This window comes from Balaenoptera borealis, assembly GCF_965194805.1.
Source record: "Balaenoptera borealis genome assembly, chromosome: 6".
NCBI classification, from domain to species: Eukaryota; Metazoa; Chordata; class Mammalia; order Artiodactyla; family Balaenopteridae; genus Balaenoptera; species Balaenoptera borealis.
The window spans coordinates 64,995,903-65,017,033 of NC_138863.1; the positions used below are offsets into that span (position 1 = coordinate 64,995,903).

The following is a 21,131-nucleotide window of genomic DNA, read 5'->3' on the forward strand; positions in this document are numbered from 1 at the left end:
TTCATTAGGTCCAATTTGTTTATTTTTGTTTTTATTTCCATTACTCTAGGATGTGGATCAAAAGATCTTGCTGTGATTTATGTCACAGAGTGTTCTGCCTATGTTTTCCTCTAAGAGTTTTAGAGTTTAGCGTTTTAGAGTACATTTAGGTCTCTAATCCATTTTGAGTTTATTTTTGTGTATGGTGTTAGGGAGTGTTCTAATTTCATTCTTATAAATGTAGCTGTCCAGTTTTCCCAGCACCAGTTATTGAAGAGACTGTCTTTTCTTCATTGTATATTCTCGCCTCCTTTGTCATAGATTAGTTGACCATAGGTGCGTGGGTTTATCTCTGGGCTTTCTATCCGGTTCCATTGATCTATATTTCTGTTTTTGTGCCAGTACCATATTGTCTTGATGACTGTAGCTTTGCAGTATAGACTGAAGTTAGGGACTCTGATACCTCCAGCTTCGTTTTTTTCCCTCAAGACTGCTTTGGCTATTCGGGGTCTTTTGTATCTCCATACAAGTTTTAAGACTTTTTGTTCTAGTTCTGTAAAAAATGCCACTGGCAATGTGATAGGGATTACATTGAATCTGTAGACTGGGGAGTACAGTCACTTTCACAATATTGATTCTTCCAATCCAAGAACATGGTATATCTCTCCATCTGTTGGTATCACCTTTAATTTCTTTCAACAGTGTCTTACAGTTTTCTGCATACAGGTCTTTTGTCTCCTTAGGTAGGTTTATTCCCAGGTATTTTATTCTTTTTGTTGCAATGGTAAATGGGAGTTTCCTTAATTTTGCTTTCAGATTTTTCATCATTAGTGTATAGGAATGCAAGAGATTTCTGTGCATTAATTTTGTATCCTGCAACTTTACCAAATTCATTGATTAGCTCTAGTAGTTTTCTGGTGGCATTTTTAGGATTCTCTATGTATAGTATCATGTCATCTGCAAAGAGTGACAGTTTTACTTCTTCTTTTCCAATTTGTATTCCTTTTATTTCTTTTTCTTCTCTGATTGCCGTGGGTAGGACTTCCAAAACTATGTTGAATAATAGTGGTGAGAGTGGACATCCTTGTCTTGTTCCTGATCTTGGAGCAAATGCTTTCCGTTTTTCACCATTGAGAATGATGTTTGCAGTGGGTTTGTCATATATGGCCTTTATTATTTTGAGGTAGGTTCCCTTTATGCCCACTTTCTGGAGAGTTTTTAACAGAAATGGGTGTTGAATTTTGTCACAAAAGCTTTTTCTGCATCTATTGAGATGATCATATGGTTTTTCTTCTTCAATTTGTTAATATGGTGTATCACATTGATTGATTTGTGTATATTGCAGAACGCTTGCATCTCTGGGATAAATCCCACTTGATCATGTTGTATGATCCTTTTAATGTGCTGTTGGATTCTGTTTGCTAGTATTTTGTTGAGGATTTTTGCATCTATATTCATCAGTGATATTGGTCTGTAATTTTCTTTTTTTGCAGTATCTTTGTCTGGTTTTGGTATCAGGGTGATGGTGGCCTCATAGAATGAGTTTGGGAGTCTTCCTTCCTCTGCAATTTTTTGGAAGAGTTTGAAAAGGATGGGTGTTAGCTCTTCTCTAAATGTTTGATAGAATTCACCTGTGAAGCCATCTGGTCCTGGACTTCTGTTTGTTGGAAGATTTTTAATCACAGTTGCAATTTCATTACTTGTGATTGGTCTGTTCATATTTTCTATTTCTTCCTGGTTCAGTCTTGGAAGGTTATACCTTTCTAAGAATTTGTCCATTTCTTCCAGGTTGTCCATTTTATTGGCATAGAGTTGTTTGTAGCAATCTCTTATAAACCTTTGTATTTCTGCAGTGTCACTTGTGATTTCTCCTTTTTCATTTCTAATTTTATTGATTTGAGTCCTCTCCCTCTTTTTCTTGATGAGTCTGGCTAATGGTTTATCAATTTTGTTTATCTTCTCAAAGAACCAGCTTTTAGTTTTATTGATCTTTGCTATTGTTTTCTTTGTTTCTATTTCATTTATTTCTGCTCTGATCTTTATGATTTCTTTCCTTCTGCTAACTTTGGATTTTGTTTGTTCTTCTTTCTCTGGTTCCTTTAGGTGTAATGTTAGATTGTTTGAGATTTTTTTTTTTCTTGAGGTAGGCTTTTATAGCTATAAACTTCCCTCTTAGAACTGCTTTTGCTGCATCCCATAGGTTTTGGATTGTCGTGTTTTCATTGTCATTTGTCTCTAGGTATTTTTTGATTTCCTCTTTGATTTCTTCAGTGATCTCTTGGTTATTTAGTAACGTATTGTTTATTCTCCACGAGTTTGTGTTTTTTACCTTTTTTTCCCTGTAATTGATTTCTAATCTCATAGCGTTGTGGTCAGAAAAGATGTTTGATATGATTTCAATTTTCTTAAATTTACTGAGGCTTGATTTGTGACCCAAGATGTGTCTATCCTTGAGAATGTTCCATGTGCACTTGAGAAGAAAGTGTAATCTGTTGTTTTTGGATGGACTGTCCTATAAATATCAATTAAATCTATCTGGTCTAGTGTGTCATTAAAAGCTTCTGTTTCCTTATTTATTTTCATTTTGGATGATCTGTCTTGGTGTAAGTGAGGTGTTAAAGTCCCCCACTATTATTGTGTTACTGTCGATTTCCTCTTTTATAACTGTTAGCAGTTGCCTTATGTATTGAGGTGCTCCTATGTTGGGTGCATATAAATTTATAATTGTTATATCTTCTTCTTGGATTGATCCCTTGATCATTACGCAGTGTCCTTCCTTGTCTCTTGTTACATTCTTTATTTTAAAGTCTATTTTATCTGATATGAGTATTGCTACTCCAGCTTTCTTTTGATTTCCATTTGCATGGAATATCTTTTTCCATCCCCTCACTTTCAGTCTGTATGTGTCCCTAGGTCTGAAGTGGGTCTCTTGTAGACAGCATATATATGGGTCTTGTTTTTGTATTCATTCAGCAAGCCTCCGTCTTTTGGTTAGAGCATTTAACCCATTCACTTTTAAGGTAATTATCGATATGTATGTTCCTATGACCATTTTCTTAATTCTTTTGGGTTTGTTTATGTAGGTCCTTTTCTTCTCTTGTTTTTCCCACTTCGAGAAGTTCCTTTAGCATTTGTTGTAGAGCTGGTTTGGTGGTGCTGAATTCTCTTAGCTTTTGCTTGTCTGTAAAGCTTTTGATTTCTCCATTGGACCTGAATGAGATCCTTGCTGGGTAGAGTAATCTTGGTTGTAGGTTCTTCCCTTTCATCACTTTAAGTATATCATGCCACTTCCTTCTGGCTTGTAGAGCTTCTGCTGAGAAATCAGCTGTTAACCTTATGGGACTTCCCTTGTATGTTACTGGTCGTTTTTCCCTTGCTGCTTTGAATAATTTTTCTTTGTCTTTAATTTTTGCCAATTTGATTACTATGTGTCTTGGCATGTTTCTCCTTGGGTTTAACCTGTATGGGACTCTCTGCGCTTCCTGGACTTGGGTGGATATTTTCTTTCCCATGTTAGGGAAGTTTTCGACTATAATCTCTTCAAATATTTTCTCTGATCCTTTCTCTCTCTCTTCTCCTTCTGGGACCCCTATAATGTGAATGTTGTTGCGTTTAATGTTGTCCCAGAGGTCTCTTAGGCTGTCTTCATTTCTTTTCATTCTTTATTGGCATAGAGTTGTTTGTAGCAATCTCTACATTCTCTTTTCATTCTTTTTTCTTTATTCTGTTCCCCAGCAGTGAATTCCACCATTCTGTCTTCCAGGTCACTTATCCATTCTTCTGCCTCAGTTATTCTGCTATTGATTCCTTCTAGTGTATTTTTCATTTCAGTTATTGTGTTGTTCATCTCTGTTTGTTTGTTCTTAAATTCTTCTAGATCTTTGTTAAACATTTCTTGCATCTTCTCGATCTTTGCCTCCATTCTTTTTCCGAGGTTCTGGATCATCCTCACTATCATTATTCTGAATTCTTTTTCTGGAAGGTTGCCTATCTCCACTTCATTTAGTTGTTTTTCTGGGGTTTTATCTTGTTCCTTCATCTGTTACATAGCCCTCTGCCTTTTCATCTTGTCTTTCTTTCTATTAATGTGGTTTTTGTTCCACAGGCTGCAGGATTGTAGTTCTTGTTGCTTCTGCTCTGCTTTGAATTTTTAATGATTATACATAACAATTAAAATCATGTGTGGATATGTAAACCATGAATGATAATTAGAAACTGCTTTTCAATACAGTTTCCTCTTTTTAGAGAGATAAGTATAGTTTGGCAGTATTTTATCAAGGTGTCGTAACTCCATATAGATAATATTTTTAACTGCTTTATTTTATAATGATTTCAAGTATCTATTAGATTACATTTTCAGTACTGTTGATAGTGATTTAAGTTGCATTTTATTTAGAATGTGCTCTTATCATGAATGTATTTGCTTACATGTACTGCTTAACGCTTAAGTGTACCCACGCACTACTTACTAGCTTGTACAGACTTAGTATAAATGGAGAAAAACAATTTAATTCTAAACGTGAGATTTCAAAATTCCATAGTTCAAATTTTGTTTTTCCGTGATATTATTTATTTAATAAATGTATACAAAACATGCAATAAACACATAATACATACTAAGTATAAATACATAGAAAATATTTATTTAATATATACTAAATGAATACATATTAAATAAATATTTAAGCTCTATTCTAAATGTCTTAGAAGCCGTAATTTATTTAATCCTCAAAACAATCCCCTAAGATAGATAACGTTAACCCCATTTCACAAATGAGAAACTGAAGCACAGAGAAGGAAATTACACAGAGTCACTTAGTTAGCAAGTGGTAGATCTGCCTTTTACACTTTGGTAGGTTGGCTTCAGAGTCCACGATTTTAACAATAACACTATGCTGCTTCTCAGGATACCACTAAGTTGCTTATCTTACAGATTTGGCTTCTACAGTTCTCTGGGTTGTAGAATGAGTGTTTCAGGGCACTTCAGGTATAGCAGCACCACAGAAGACCTCTTTATATCTCCTCAAATCATGCTTTATCTCTTTTTTCTAGACAGGTAATCATTATTGTGATTTAACACCAGGGAGTAGTTTAACTGTTTTTTACTTTATACACGGATCTGTCATATCTATCTCCCTATCATCTCTCTGTATCTGCAGTTGTAGCAGTATTCTCTTCATTTTTATTCCCACTCCAACACATGAATACATCTATTCCAATATGTGAACATACCACCTTCAAAAAAAAGTCCATGCTACTGTTGATGGATATTTGGGTTGTTTCCAAATACTTTAGATATAACAAATAATGTGGATATGAACTGTTTCCTAGGGCTACTGTAACAAAGTACCCAAAACTGGGTGGCTTGAAACAGAAATTTATTATCTCTCAGTTCTGAAGGCCATCATGCCCCTTTTGAAACCTGTAAGGAAATCCTTCCTTGCCTCTTCCTCCTTCTGGTGGTTTGCTGGCAATCTTTGACGTTCCTTGGCTTGTAGTTGCGTCCCTCCAGCCACATGGCCATCTTCTCCGTTTGTATTCATACCATTTTCCTTCTGTGTGTGTGTCTCTCTATGTCCAAATTTCCCCCTTTTACAAGGACATTAGCCATATTGGATTGGGCCCACCATACTGATCTCACTTCAACTTGATTACTGTGCAAAGACCTTATTTTCAAATAAAGTCACATTCTGAGGGAGTAGGGGTTAGGAGTTCAACATTCCTTTTTTAATGAGATATAGTCCAACCCATAACAACATTTTTGTATATATCACATATATGTATATTTGGTGAGCATCTTTTCAAATCTACCACAATATTATATAAAAATATATTTTAAAATGTTGACTTCAGGTCTAGAGAGCTTGCTAAACTCACTTATTACTCTAATAATTTCTTTGTAGATTCTTTTGTCCTGTCTTCATATACAACCATGTCATCTTTCCTTCTAATTCCTTGACATTTGTCTCTTTTCACTTTATTCACTAGATAGGTCCTCCAGTGCAGTGTTGGATAGAAGTGGCTATAGTGGTATCCTTGCCTTGTTTCTGGTCTTATAGGGTAAGTAGTAAGCATTCCATCATTAAGTTTAAAATCAGAAATACTCTGTCAGATTGGGAGAATCTTTCCCATTACTAATTTAAGAGTTTTATTTTTTAATTATGAAGAAATGTTGAATATTATTAAACTACTTTTCTGTATTTATTGAGATGAACATCTCCTTTCTTCTTTTATTTTGTAAATGTGGTAAATTATATTGATTTAATTTTTGAATCTTGCATCACTGGAATAGACCCAACTTGATCATTATGCATGATCATTTTTATGTATCATGGAATTTGGCTTGCTAATATTTGGGGTAAAATTTTTGCATTTATGTTATGAGAAAGAGTAGTTTGTAATTACCTTTTCTTATAATGCCCCTGTCAAATTTTGGTTAGATTTGATTAAAAACCATTTTGTAGTCTACTCTCAGAAGTAATTTATTCTGAAAATTGTTTGTCATAGACCTAAAGTCATAAAATATCTGTCTATAACATTACTGCCCTTCAGATTATGAAAATCAGTAGTCTATAGAATTTTCCCACGATTGTCATCATTCTAGAAAGCTATGCCCTTGAGTGTCCCACTGAACAATAAATGGCATCACTATTTGTCTCTTTCTATCCCCCCTTACTGAAACCAAGCAGAACCCTGCAGGCCTCCCCCTCCCAACCCGAAGTACAAAGGCCCCTCCATGTCCCCTGCCTCTTGTTTGTAGAAAAGCTAAAGTTTCCCAAGCCTTCCTGAGTCACAAAAGAGCAGGCTCAAGCAGTTAATGATTAGGACAATAGAATCACAGAATCTTTCAGTGTCTGATGCACATTCCTGAGTTGTTTCATAGGTACTATAACTGCCACTAGAGGGAAAAAGCTAACTGCATGATGACCAGACTGTAGCCATGACATCAGCTGTTCCATCTTGAGCAGTACTGAATGCATTCTTGGCTAGCATAATTCTGAGAACTGGCCTCAAGAGAATGGGATTAACACTATTGCTCATAATAATCTATATCTTCGTGGGCATCAAAATAGTTGTAGCTTTCTCTGCCCATATATGTAAGCAGGCAACTAAAATTGTTAGCAAAGAGGTGTTGCAGACCCATGTCGACATCTTCCACTCTAAGAAAATGGCTACAAAAGACAGACCTTCGCCCCAATCCCATAGAAATGGAAAGATGTCTGACAAGTGGGGATTTGTAAGCAGCTCTTTTGCCCTTTTCCTGTTTGCCTATTTCTGTTCCCCTTAAATCTTAATTATAAAAATAAGATCACTAGGTAAACATTTAACCTAACTCCTGACTTATGCTCTACTGAATGCATGCAATGCCTTGCCTAACCTGTTGATTGTTTTCCTAGATTAAAAGAAGTAGGAATGAAGAATTAAGTAGTTAAAGAATGACCAGCTCTCTACCTCCAGCAGCCCCCTTAGCAATGCTGCAGGCAGACCACAAAGAGATGAGATAATATCAGAAGATCACGAGGAGTCAGTCAGCTTGCACTCAATGGAAAATGACACAGAGCTTGACCTCCTGCCTTGATGATTCACTGAGATTCTTTCCCCTTTTCCTCTTTAAAAACTATCCTGGCTGAACAGAATCTTGTGAGTTGGTTTTGGGACATGAGTCCACCTTCTCCCCAGATTGCCATCTTTCTGATTAAAGCAACTTTCCTTTCTACCAACACTTGCCTCTTGACTACTGGCTTCTGAGTGGCAAACAGCTGAACCTGAGTTCAGTAACATTACCATGCTTTATGTATCTTCCAACTACATATCACCAACTAACAATGTGTATTTCTTTGGGTGTTTACTAATTGTCTATTTTGCTCCACCAGAATATAACCTGCATGAAGCAGGGTCTTTGCTTTACCCCAGTGCCTTAAACAGTGTCTGGCACATACTAAACAATGTATATTTGTTGAATGAATGAATACATTAATCTCATACTATATACTCTACGTTATACATATATGTATTGTATCAAGTTTATAAAGTGTATGCTTAATTAATATACTTAATTGCTTTTTTTCCAGTTGTGGAAAACAAATATTTTTGACAAAATACAAATGACATACGCAATGACACTGGAGTTAAAAGCCAATTTATTTATCTCCCCATTATCTGTACCACAGAATGCCCTTCTGATCCCATCCTCTATAAGGAACACAGCCCTACCAGTCATGTGTCATCATGTCAAAGCTCTGGCTGACAGGACAAAACAAAGAATAACCAGCCAACCATTTATAATATAGAGTTTATAAACATGTGGGAATAATCACTCAAAGAAATAAGACAGTCTTCTCTCAAGAATCTTAACATGACATTTTTATTCTTTACTGTTTGTACTACTAAGTAATACTATATAGCCCAACATGGTTGCTGAGGACTATTTGTGTGTTATCAAAAGCAATGCCTGGGGGAGACCTTGCATTTAGTAATAAGCCAAGGGAATACTTGGATTTCTGTACTTTTCTTTTTACTTTTTATTCCCAGGAGAACAAAGAATAGTTACAGATTAGCTCAGATAAAGATGCATGATATTAATGTGGCCCTGAGTGGGCCAGTCAGCTTTGTTCTTTTTCTTGCTAAGCATGCCTCCCTTCCCTTCAGCTCTGCTTTCCCATCTGCAGAATGTGAAGGTCTCCTATCCCTGTTGGTCATTAGATTGACTAAAGGGAACAGTGGATGAATTTGCATCCACCCAAAAGTCTACTGCTACCGCATAGTGGTATCTTGTTTTAATATAAAGGAACATTATAGTAGTTAATGATTATACAAATAAGGTACATAGCTTACTGAGGCCAAGTTAATAGCCTTTTTTCCCAAGACCATACTGCTTAAGATATTCATAAATAACATGCTAATTTTTCTTAATATATGCAGAATACATCCATATTTGATTCTCAAATTTATTGCTTCTTTTTTTGATAACTTAGCAACTTATTTCCTTTCTTAAAAAACAAACAAATAAACAAAAAAAACAGCTCCCTGGACATATCAATGAAACTGAGCCATAGGTAACATTTCCTTTGAGGAATTCACTGAAATATTTCCATCTGACTGTAAGAGATGGGTTTGCATTTATAGGAGGGTGAAGCTTTCTGAAGATGGCACACTGAGGTATGATTGGGAGCAATGTGTTTTCTTGCCTTAAAGCAAAACCTGTGACTGACTTAGAAGCAGCAGATGATTTCTGCAGGCAATGTCACTGAGCTTTTCTATCACAAAGGTCATTGTGAGAAAGGCCCTTGGAGATAGAAAGAAATAACCTTACTGAGGGGAAGAGAAAAAAAGTCCAGTCACATCTTCATTAAATTGCCACTTTCCCTTTAGGCAATATGAAGGTTTTTTTTTTTTTTTATCATTTGGCACTATTCCTTTGTACAGTTCAATCTCAATTACTGAACAATGTTTTAGATAATTAAAAATAATGTATATTTGTTTTTTGGAATTCTTTTGAAAATACATTTGAATACACACATCTTTGATCTTGTCATGAACAAAGACTTTAAGCCATATTAAAAACACATACACCCAAACAAGTTCAATGGAATGATTTTTTTCTCTTAAATACTTTACTCTTTCTTAATACTGAAATATTTCTTAAATACTTTCCTCTTCATATTCCAGAATGGAATGAAAATCTTAGATTTATACAAAAGACTGAAATAGAGCAGTTATCAGGTACCTCCAAAATAACGGTAGGAATGCCTTGTCTTGAAAAACAAGGTATGTATGTATGTAGGTATGTATGTATATCTCTATCTATCTATCTACTTATTTATTTATGCTTAAAAGATCCTCCCTCTCAAGAACCATTTGGATTTTTAAAGTAGTAACTTATTTATGTCAGTACGTAAAGAACTGAGCAGAATAGATCACAATGCCAATACAAATTTGAAAAACGTTCCTGTGATCAATTATGCTGTGAATAATACATGAATGAAAAGCAGAGTGTTGAGTTTATATTATAACATTGTAACTTCCATTTACTGCACTTGGCACCTCGTATCTATTAGATCATCTATTTCCCAAATGATCCTTTGAGTCAATATTTCCATTCATCCCCATGTCAGAGATTTGGAAGTGGAAGTTAGGGAAAATTAGGTAACTTAAAGTCAATCAACTAATACTCAGAAAAGCTGAGTTTCTAATCTAAGATTATCCAACTTCAACCCCCCCCGCCGCCACTCATAGCCACTATCCTGTGTTGCCTTACTCATGTTTATATGGGATGAATTCTGATTCTGCTAAACAGATAAGGACTGGCCACCACTAGCACTCATAATTTTTTTTTTTCTATAGAGAGGATAGATTATATTTTTCCTCTTAATTGGAATGTCATGGAACTTTCAGATAGCCAAATAAAATCTGCTGCAGGAAACAACAATTTTATCTTCTTACAAGGAAAAAAATAGCCCATTTTAAATAGTATAAATTTTATTCTTGTCTGAAAAGAAGAATGATTATTTCACTGAAGCCAAGAATTTGCATTTCAATTGTCTTTATTTTCAGGTTATCTCCTTTAAGAAACAGCTGAAGCAGTACAATAAAGGCATTATATGATTATCCACCTGATATTTTGTGTTTTTCAAATCATTTTAAATGAAAAGAGATCCTTTAAAAAAAAAAATTACACAGGACTCTTGGCTTCTAGTAATGAATTCCTCAAATAAATCATTTAAGGTAACTATGTTTCAGAAAGCCCATCTCTTTCAGTTTGACTTTTCTTAGAAATTATATTAAAGATTAAAGATGGAATAATTACATTTCTCAGACCCGAGTAAGGCAGAGCTTTGAAAAGATGGCCCATTCCAAAGCTCAGCTTGTCTTAGCTCTTGCTCGGGTCCTCTGGGTTAGACAGAGCTTGCCAAAGACATGAACTATAGTTCTAAAGTGTCAGGTCTGATCTTATAAATGCTGTCTTTATAGTACATTTTCAACGGATTACCATATCTATCTTGTTTCTCACTCAAATCAAATGTCTATATTACTCAGAGTTTATTCCTATGTCGTCTCTTATATTTGCTATTATATTTGCCATTTTCATGTCTTTCACTGCATTAGCCTTAGAGAACTTCCCAAACTCTTAAGTCCATTTTTTATATAATCTTAAAAGCACTGAAATCCATCAATGTTGGACTTTTTGTTGGCAGACATTTGAAACATCCGGCTACTGCTTAATCATATCTGGATGTAAACTATGTGATGGTGGAATAATTTTTTTCTTTTACTTAGATTGTGGTAAAAATTATATGAATAATTCATGTAAAATAATTGGAATAGTGCTAAGAATTGTTAAGCACTAAATATTATTATTAATATATTAATAATAATAATATTAGGGAGATATAACTGTATGGACCCATAAGCAGAACCTCACACTTCTTTCTAATAAACTTTAAAAGGTATTGCCTACTACTATGTTGCTGATGCTAGTAGGGGACAAAAAATAAGTAAAAGGTTCTGCTCTTATAAACGTAAAATTTAGTGAAGGTAAGATTGTAATGAGAAAACAATGGAGTTCTAATTTTGCCACAAAGAAAGTAACTCTATATTAGAAAAAATAAATAAATAAATAAACAAACAAATAACCTAGGGCAAATCATTAGGAAAGATTTTGCAAAGAAGATAAGACTTAAGCTGTGTCTTGAGGGAAAGGCTTATGATGTTTTCCAGAAGCTCATGTGGAAATAAAATTTCATTTACAAATAAATTCACATTTGTTTTATTATTAACATACTTTAAAAACTCTGAGGAATAGTGACACAGAACAAACTTACATGGCACTCATCCTGTTGTCATATTTGAAATTTTGTTCCCTGAATAAGGTCCTTCCTTTGATATCCTTTACATGAAAATTAGAGACAATATGTAGGCAGAAGGTGTTTAGTTAGTATTTGTTCATTTTCATACTATATTATCATGAGCTAAAGATTATCATGAGAAAAGTTTAGATTGAAGGAATCCTTAGAATGGTGAACATTATCCAGCCAACAGAAGCTAGCTGCATTTAAATTCTTATTATTCCTGTCTCCTCACTGAAGTTAATGACACAGAATTACACCAACCTTTGGATATCAAATGGTTTTCAACTCCTCTCTTCCCTTCAGTGCCCAAATCCAATTCATCAGTGTATTAGGACAAAGATGGATATAGTTGCCAATTTTTAGGGAGAAAATAATTTGATAGTGGAAAAGAGGAGTGGACAGAAATCAGATTTTCTTCTTTTAAAAGAGAAGCTTAGGTAGTCCAGAGAAAGGATGAAGGTCTTGATATGGCTTATTACATTTGTCATTTTGTCTCATAAATTTTGAGTCAGCAGTAAGCATGGGCGATTGGCTTAAACCAGTGGCTTTTAACCTTTCTGGCACAGTCCAATTGTGTGCTTGAGCTGGTTCATGAGAACTGATTGTTAAGTTTTCAGGAATCTTGGGAAACAGTTGTTAAAGATGGCCATTATTAAACATTAAATTATATAATTTAAAATCAAATACATTATATTAAATTAAGTTAAATACTCAAAACATATCAATTTCTAATTATTTTACTACATTTCACTGTAGGCTCATAAGGTTATTTACATCTATTATATCTTTAGGCTTAGAATACTAATAACCGTGTGCACTGTGCATCTTGCCCAATTCCACCTTCAACAGAGTCACAATGGTAGCTTGACATCTGCTATGGGCAGGAGGTGTTGTAATATTTACACCATGGAAACCGACAAACTATAAACCAGAGCAGTTTGCCCCCAGACAACTAGTTGTTAAGCATGTTATGTTACAACCTAGTAGCACATACATATTTATACATGTAGACATACACTTGAATCAAAATTTCACATTACTGCACTCTATTGTCTATTCTAATCCCTTCTATATATTAAATCTAATAATATTTTAAAAATCTGGTCACAATTCAATAAAGTAACTTCTATAATCACCCAAAAGCATCCCAATCCAAAGTATGAAAAATAAACCACTCCAAATAAATAAGAGTTTATCTCATTTAAAATAGATTCCAAAAAAGGACATTTTATGACTTTAATTAACTAAACATAATGCTTTTGAACATTTTTCAATATAAAATAAGACATGCTTCATATGCTTTGTGTGTGGTCAGCTTTATGGCTATAGCTATAATATATTTCACGCCTTTCCAATTAATTAGTACCTCTTTGAGGGTTTGACTCCAGCTCTAGATGTAGCATCTGATTAGTCAAAAAGTGGTTCTCAAATTTAAGCTGGCAGAGGACCTCCCAGAGGGCTTGATAAAATATAGATTGCCGGGGCTCTCCCTCAGAGTTTCTAAATCAGTTGGTCTAGAAGGAGGCCCAGGTGCCACTGATGCTGCCATTTCAAAGATCACACTTTGAGAAACGCTGGGCTAAGTTATGCAGGGTAACTCCAGGCCACTTGCCCCAGTGATTCATTCAAGATGGGCAGCTTAAGTCAGGGCCATTCCCCTGGTAACAAAGATTTGCTCAAGAAATGGGTGTACGATAGATTTCAGACCAAAGACAGGTTAAGGGTAGGTTTGATTATGGGTCCGGGGAAAGCAGTTTCAATTACAGGCCAAACGTTGAAAGTTACACTCTCTGCCTTTGATCTACTTATAAATGTGAAACTAGGAGTACAGTCACCACACCTTGTAAAGAGCCTGATGATGACACTGATACACAGAGGAGGCAGAGCCACAGAACAGAGAAATGAACTTGATTCCTGAACCACCTCTGAATTTACTCAGTTAAGAATAGAGACCCCGGGACTTCCCTGGGGGCACAGTGGTTAAGAATCTGCCTGCCAATGCAGGGGACACGGGTTCGAGCCCTGGTCCGGGAAGATCCCACATGCCACGGAGCAACTAAGCCCGTGCACCACAACCACTGAGCAAGCACTCTAGAGCCCGCGAGCCACAACTACTGAGCCTGCGTGCTACAACTATTGAAGCCTGTGCGCCTACAGTCCGTGCTCCGCAATAAGAGAAGCCACCGTGATGAGAAGCCCGCGCACCGCAATGAAGAGTAGCCCCCTCTCGCCGCAACTAGAGAAAGCCCATGTGCAGCAGCAAAGACCCAACATAGCCAAAAATAAATAAATAAATAAATTTATTTTTTTAAAAAAAAGAATAGAGACTCCTAGAATTTTCAACATTGTTTAAGCTGGTTTGAGTTGAATTTTCATGTCTTTAGAGCAAAAATGCATTTTAACATATCCTTGATGAAGCCAAGTATTTAAAAATCCCTACAAATATATTTTAAATCTTCATGCTTTTTACGACAATCTCGCTGAACTGAGATATTGCTGTGGGGAACCTTCATAAGTGAATGCAAAACTGACATTTTATCCTGTTGCCATTAAGGAGAAGGGTGCACATCACATTCCAATCAGGAATCTGCATTTTGCATTCCAAGAAAAAGAAAAAACAAGGTCACCCTGAATAATTGAAGTCCCCCAAATAAATAAAAACTTAGGTATTATATACCCTAACAAAACAACTTAACCCCTGACTTTTGCAATGCTGATTTAAGATATATCTTGATCTTTGCAGATATAATATTAATTTAAGGGGAAAAGAATGCTACTTTCCCACCATGAACAGACCGATTATAAATTTGGTAACCTTGGCTGTTGGTGGGAATGTAAATTGATACAGCCACTATGGAGAACAATATGGAGGTTCCTTAAAAAACTAAAAATAGAATTACCATATGATCCAGCAATCCCACTACTGGGCATATACCCAGAGAAAACCGTAATTCAAAAAGACACATGCACCCCAATGTTCATTGCAGCACTATTTACAATAGCCAGGTCATGGAAGCAACCTAAATGCCCATTGACAGACGAATGGATAAAGATGATGTGGTTCATATATACAATGGAATATTACTCAGCCATAAAAAGGAACGAAATTGGGTCATTTGTAGAGACGTGGATGCATCTAGAGACTGTCATACAGAGTGAAGTAAGTCAGAAAGAGAAAAACAAATATCGTATATTAACGCATATATGTGGAACCTAGAAAATGGTACAGATGAACCAGTTTGCAGAGCAGAAATTGAGACACAGAAGTAGAGAACAAATGTATGGACACCAAGGGGGGAAAGCTGTGGAGGGGTGGGGATGGTGGTGTGATGAATTGGGAGATTAGGGTTGACATGTATACACTGATGTGTATAAAATGGATGACTAATAAGAAAATAAATAAATAAACATTTAAAAAAAAAAAAAAAGACACATGCACCCCAATGTTCATTGCAGCACTATTTACAATAGCCAGGTCATGGCAGCAACCTAAATGCCCATCGACAGACGAATGGATAAAGAAGGTGTGGCACATATATACAATGGAATATTACTCAGCCATAAAAAGGAACGAAATTGGGTCATTTCTAGAGACGAGGATGAATCTAGAGACTGTCATACAGAGTGAAGTAAGTCAGAAAGAGGAAAAACAAATATCGCATATTAACACATATATGTGGAACCTAGAAAAATGGTACAGATGAACTGGTTTGCAGGGCAGAAATAGAGACACAGATGTAGAGAACAAACGTATGGACACCAAGGGGGTAAAGTGGCAAGGGGTGGGTGGTGGTGGTGGGATGAATTGGGAGATTGGGATTGAAATGTATACAGTGATGTGTATAAAATAGATAACTAATAAGAACCTGCTGTGTAAAAAATAAATAAAATTAAAATAAATAAATAAATAAATAAATAAATTTGGTAACCTTGGAAATTTTGTGAGATCTTTTTTTCTATTGCGATACCTGATGGGCTTATATTTGATGAGCCAGTCCTTCTGAAGTCTGACTCTACTCCAATGGCTTATTAAGGAAATGTCTTCTTTGACAAGATGCCTTTGTCTCTCAGTCTTCCTTTCACATACCTCTTTTTTTTAAGACCTAGAAAACTACAGCCCACAGACCAAATTTTATATTTACATATTTTTCTCCCAGTCTGTGCCTTGCCTTTTCATTCTCTTTAGTGGTACACTTTGATGAACTGATGTTTTCAGTCTTAATATGTGATCCTATTTACTTTTTTTTTTAATTCCTTTATTATTGGCATTTTTTTTGTTCTTCTATTTAAGAAATCCTTGCCTATTCCATGGTCAGGAGATTTTCTTGTATGTTTTCTTCTTAGAGTATTATTGTTTTGATTATCACATACAGATCTGAAATTAACTGCAGTTGAGTTATATGTATGGTTTTTGTTAGTGGTCGAATTCATTTCTCATATATCCAATTGACAATTTATTGAAAAGATCACCTTCCTCCATTGCACTGTATGGTCTCTTTGCCTTAAATCAGGTGGTTATATATGTGTTGGTTGGACCTCAGTTTTAAGAGAATGAGACATGCTGTATGTACTTTATGATTTTATAGATATTTATTAACAGTATAGCATTTAGAGTGATCTATTACTAGTAAAGAACTGAATTCTTCTTCAATATGATGGAGCAATGGCATTTTTATTTTGCTCCTCTATCTTGAAGTCCACCAAAATCAACAAAACTAAAAATTACATAAATATTATATATATGAAATATATATTACATATTCATATATATATGAAATAAGGAACTTGCCTGTTCCCCCAAATGATATTAGGTATATTTTTCTAAATCTGGTGTAACTTGGATTTAAATCTGGGTAAACACTAATAAATAACCTTGATCCAGTTAGAATTTTCCCTAAAAGTAAATGTCAGCATTCTGACAAGTCCATTGTATGATCATAGCTTTTAGAAGTTCTCAATCAATCTAGGGCAATCATGGGACATAGGAAAGTATGGAATGTCCCATACTTCCAAGCATGGAAACCCCTGAGTGGATAAGTTTTTTTTTTTTTTTTTTTTTTTATACTGCAGGTTCTTATTAGGCATCAATTTTATACACATCAGTGTATACATGTCAATCCCAATCGCCCAATGCAGCACACCACCATCCCCACCTCACCACAGTTTTCCCTCCTTGGTGTCCATATGTCCATTCTCCACATCTGTGTCTCAACTTCTGCCCTGCAAACTGGCTCATCTGTACCATTTTTCTAGGTTCCACATACATGCATTAATATACGATATTTGTTTTATCTCTTTCTGACTTACTTCACTCTGTATGACAGTCTCTAGATCCATCCACGTCTCGACTCAATTTCGTTCCTTTTTATGGCTGAGTAATATTCCATTGTATATATGTACCACTTCTTCTTTATCCATTCGTCTGTTGATGGGCATTTAGGTTGCTTCCATGACCTGGCTATTGTAAATAGTGCTGCAATGAACATTGGGGTGCATGTGTCTTTTTGAATTACGGTTTTCTCTGGGTATATGCCCAGTAGTGGGATTGCTGGGTCATATGGTAATTCTATTTTTAGTTTTTTAAGGAACCTCCATATTGTTCTCCATAGTGGCTGTATCAATTTACATTCCCACCAACAGTGCAAGAGGGTTCCCTTTTCTCCACACCCTCTCCAGCATTTGTTGTTTGTAGATTTTCTGATGATGCCCATTCTAACAGGAGTGAGGTGATACCTCATTGTAGTTTTGATTTGCATTTCTCTAATAATTGAGTGGATAAGTTTTGATTTGGAAATGCCGAACTCAGAGGGATGTTCTTAGTAGCAAATGAGATAACAGATGGGACTTTTATTACTATAAAATCCCATTCAAAGGGGTTATCATTTCTAACATTGCTTTCCTCTCCTAGCATATTCAGCTTTCCAAGAAAACAAGGTTGACAAATAAGCAGATGATATTTACATGAGGCGTAAGTCTGAACTACATCTCTCCTTCTGTATCAATTGTATTTGAGAAATTGGCCTCTGAAATTTTAAAGCAGTTTTCCTTCCATATAGCTCCCCAGATTCCTTTTTTTTTTTTCTCTGAAATGATGAGGTTGATTTTTGGTGTTCCAGTGCCACCAGGTAATGGAGTGCAAGGACACTGGGGAGGGCTGGGATGGAAGTGGCTATGATGGTTAATGTCATGTGTCAACTTGACTGGGTCAGAGGGTGCCTAGATGTTTGGGTAAACATGATTTCTGGGTGTGTCTGTGAGGGTATTTCCAGATGAGATTAGCATTTGAGTCAGACTGAGTAAAGCAGATTGCCCTCCCTGACATGCGTGGGCATCATTCAATCCTTTGAGAGCCTGAACAGAACAAAAACGTGGAGGAAGGGAAAGTCTGTTCCCTCAACTTACTTGAGCCGTACCATGAGTCTTCTCCTGCCCTTTGACTGGGACTTACGCCATCTGTTCCCCTGGTTCTCAGGTCTTCAGATTTGGACTGAACTATATACCACTGGCTCTCCTGGATCTCCAGCTTGCAGACAGCAGATCATGGAACTTTTCAGCCTCTGCAACCACTGCGCGAGCCAATTCCTTAATATATATATCTTTACTGTGCTAAAAACAATCAATTTAACGTATATATATTGAATGCCTACTGCATTCCAGGCAATGTTCAGGCCTCCCCCACCCCCAAGGAGCCATCTATTTTAGTTTTGTTGATTGTGGTGGGCTTCAAGATAGCAGAGCAAAATAACAATACCACTGCTCCATCATATGTATATGCTATTGGTTGTGTTCTCTGGAGAAATCTGATTTCCAATCCAGGCTCTGTGGCTATATGGTATGGCTTATCTAGAATGTCAGTCCTGATATTCCAAGCTAAGCTAACACTCCACTTGCAGATCACTGACTTTGTTGGTAGTTTACACACACACACACACACACACACACACACACACAAATATTCCTGTTATTACTGTATGTGATTACTGTGGTTCATCTGCAGTTGTAGGTTCAGAATATACAAATATAACATAGACATGGATAATCAGGTCAAACGTTGCACCCGGTTCCTCCTACTGGCAGAGGAGAGGAAAACACAGGTCCCTGTGCTGCAGATAAGACTCATCATGATTCTAGCAACTCAAGCTCGTAGTCAGTGGACTTGGTTTCAAAGAATAACGCAAGAATTCCACAAGCGCATCTGTTTGTTCTATACTGGATTAATAATTTTGCTCCTTGAAATTGCTGTGGTGGCCTTTTTGCTGATCATTTACCTTTCTCCCTCTCAATGACAATTATTGCTTCCGGCATTGCTTTTATCCTCATTTCTGGAGGGATGGTTTTGTATGGATTATGCCGAAACTCAGAATACGCCCCTCTTCGACCAGAAGAATCAGTGAGGCATCGAACTGCCCAGGGTCATCCTGAGGATTTTGAAACAGAGGCAGCATCAATCAGCACCTGGCTATAATATTATATTAAACCCAGATATCATTGGGTCTTTTAACCTTCTGAAAGTTCCTTGAGTATTGTTAAAGCAGAAATAAACTCTGGCTTCTAAAAAAAAAAAAAAAAAAGTTTTATTAAGTCATCCACTGACTTAATAAAAATGCAGTGCACATACACAAAAACCTTAGATAATTTTGGATAAGCCTCTGGTGTAGATAAATAAAATTCTAACCATGCAAGATTCTAGTCTAGATTACTTAAAAAAATTTTGTAATTTGTATGCCAAATAAGTAGCAGCTGAAGTTCATTTAAAGTCAAAGTAAATTACAGTTGTTACTTCAACTGATATATCAGTCCTATCATTCTGACAGAGAGGAAAATTCAATTACTCTGACAGAACTTCACCAAGAATTCCTGATTAGTACCTCCTTCCTTTCACATGTTTTCAAAATGATCTGTTGTTAAAATTTCCATTAAGTTTCATGATAGTAAAAGTTTACCCCCCCCAAAAAAAGAATACTTCTAGGTGAACCATTTTCCTGCTTAAAATAGAAAGTCAGTTAAACACTCCAAAACTGGCACTTGTCCAGTTTGCAGGTTGAAATGCCTTTGTAGGAGAGTGCCTTTGTACATATGATTTCAATTTTATGTTGAACAGTGTTTCCTAAGTGACAGAAAAATGTAGTCTTGTTCTATGAACCTAAACTATCTTCTACTCAGTTTCATTTCATCTTTGTCTTCAACTATTGTAATACTTGCATTAACTTTGTGAAAAGTAGAATATGTACACTGCATTTCATATATTCATATAATTGATACTGAACAAATAATTTAGGAATTATAAAGTTGGTGGGGCTGTTTAACATTTGGCAATAAAGCTTACACTCTAAGGACGAAACTAAAAAGCAGAAAATTTTAGACCTATATAAAGAAAATTCACCCTATGGCACGAACAATGAAGTGAACCATAGAGGAGATGTTGGGACATCCACTGTCAATGAAGGGGACTAAGAATTTTAGGGAGCTGTAAACAGATGATTAAAGTTAACAGGAATAAATGAATAAAGTGAAAGTCTATGTATTATATAAACATAAAATGTATTTGAAAATATGTTTTAAAGAATGAAGGAAAATAACAGAGGTAGGATATTCTGCCCTAGTATAGAAAATGGGAGCTTAGAATGTAAGATTATATCAATTGAAGAAGGGCACTGAAGGGTCTACTGCACACGCACATCCTTGGCAAGCATATCCTATGGTGAAGGTGTACCTATCAGGCTTGATGAAGCTCAAGTTATTAAACTTCTTCCCTTGTGATTCTACATTCCCCAGGCAAGCTACCAACTTCACCCTGGCTCCCTATGTTGATATTCTTCAGGGAAGAGGACGTGCTGATCAACTAACATTGGTAGCTGATCTACTGGCATTACACATCTCAAAGTAAATCAGTGATCCTCACTGTGGCTGCATATCAGAATCGGCTGGAAAGTTTTAACTATATTTCAGGACAATTCCAGACCAATTAAATCAGAACTGTGTCTAAGCATTGGCATTCTATACGTTACTCTCGTGGCACTCAGGGTTAAGAAGCAGTGCCATAATTAAACTGGCAATTTGGCTTAAACATCAGCCTCCTTTCTCTTTGGTTATTGTATGTTGTCTTTCCATGATCAAATTCGATATGAATTGGCAAAATTGAGATTTTCGATTTGCAAAGTTGAAGACAGGTCTCAACTGGTCTCAACTTGCTGCATGAAGCGTGGTTTTTCTGACTCAGCAGCACTGGCACTACCTGGGACCTTTTGAGAAATTCAGAATCTTAGGGCAGCCCCAAGACCTACTGAATCAGAATCTGTATTT

General features: G+C 36.0%; 1 protein-coding gene across 3 annotated transcripts in view; it reads right to left on the bottom strand.

Moving 5' to 3' along the window:
• B3GALT1 (beta-1,3-galactosyltransferase 1) overlaps window positions 1-21,131 on the bottom strand; it is a 592,659-nt gene that overhangs the window by 415,686 nt on the left and 155,842 nt on the right. The gene's annotated exons all lie outside the window — the stretch shown is intronic.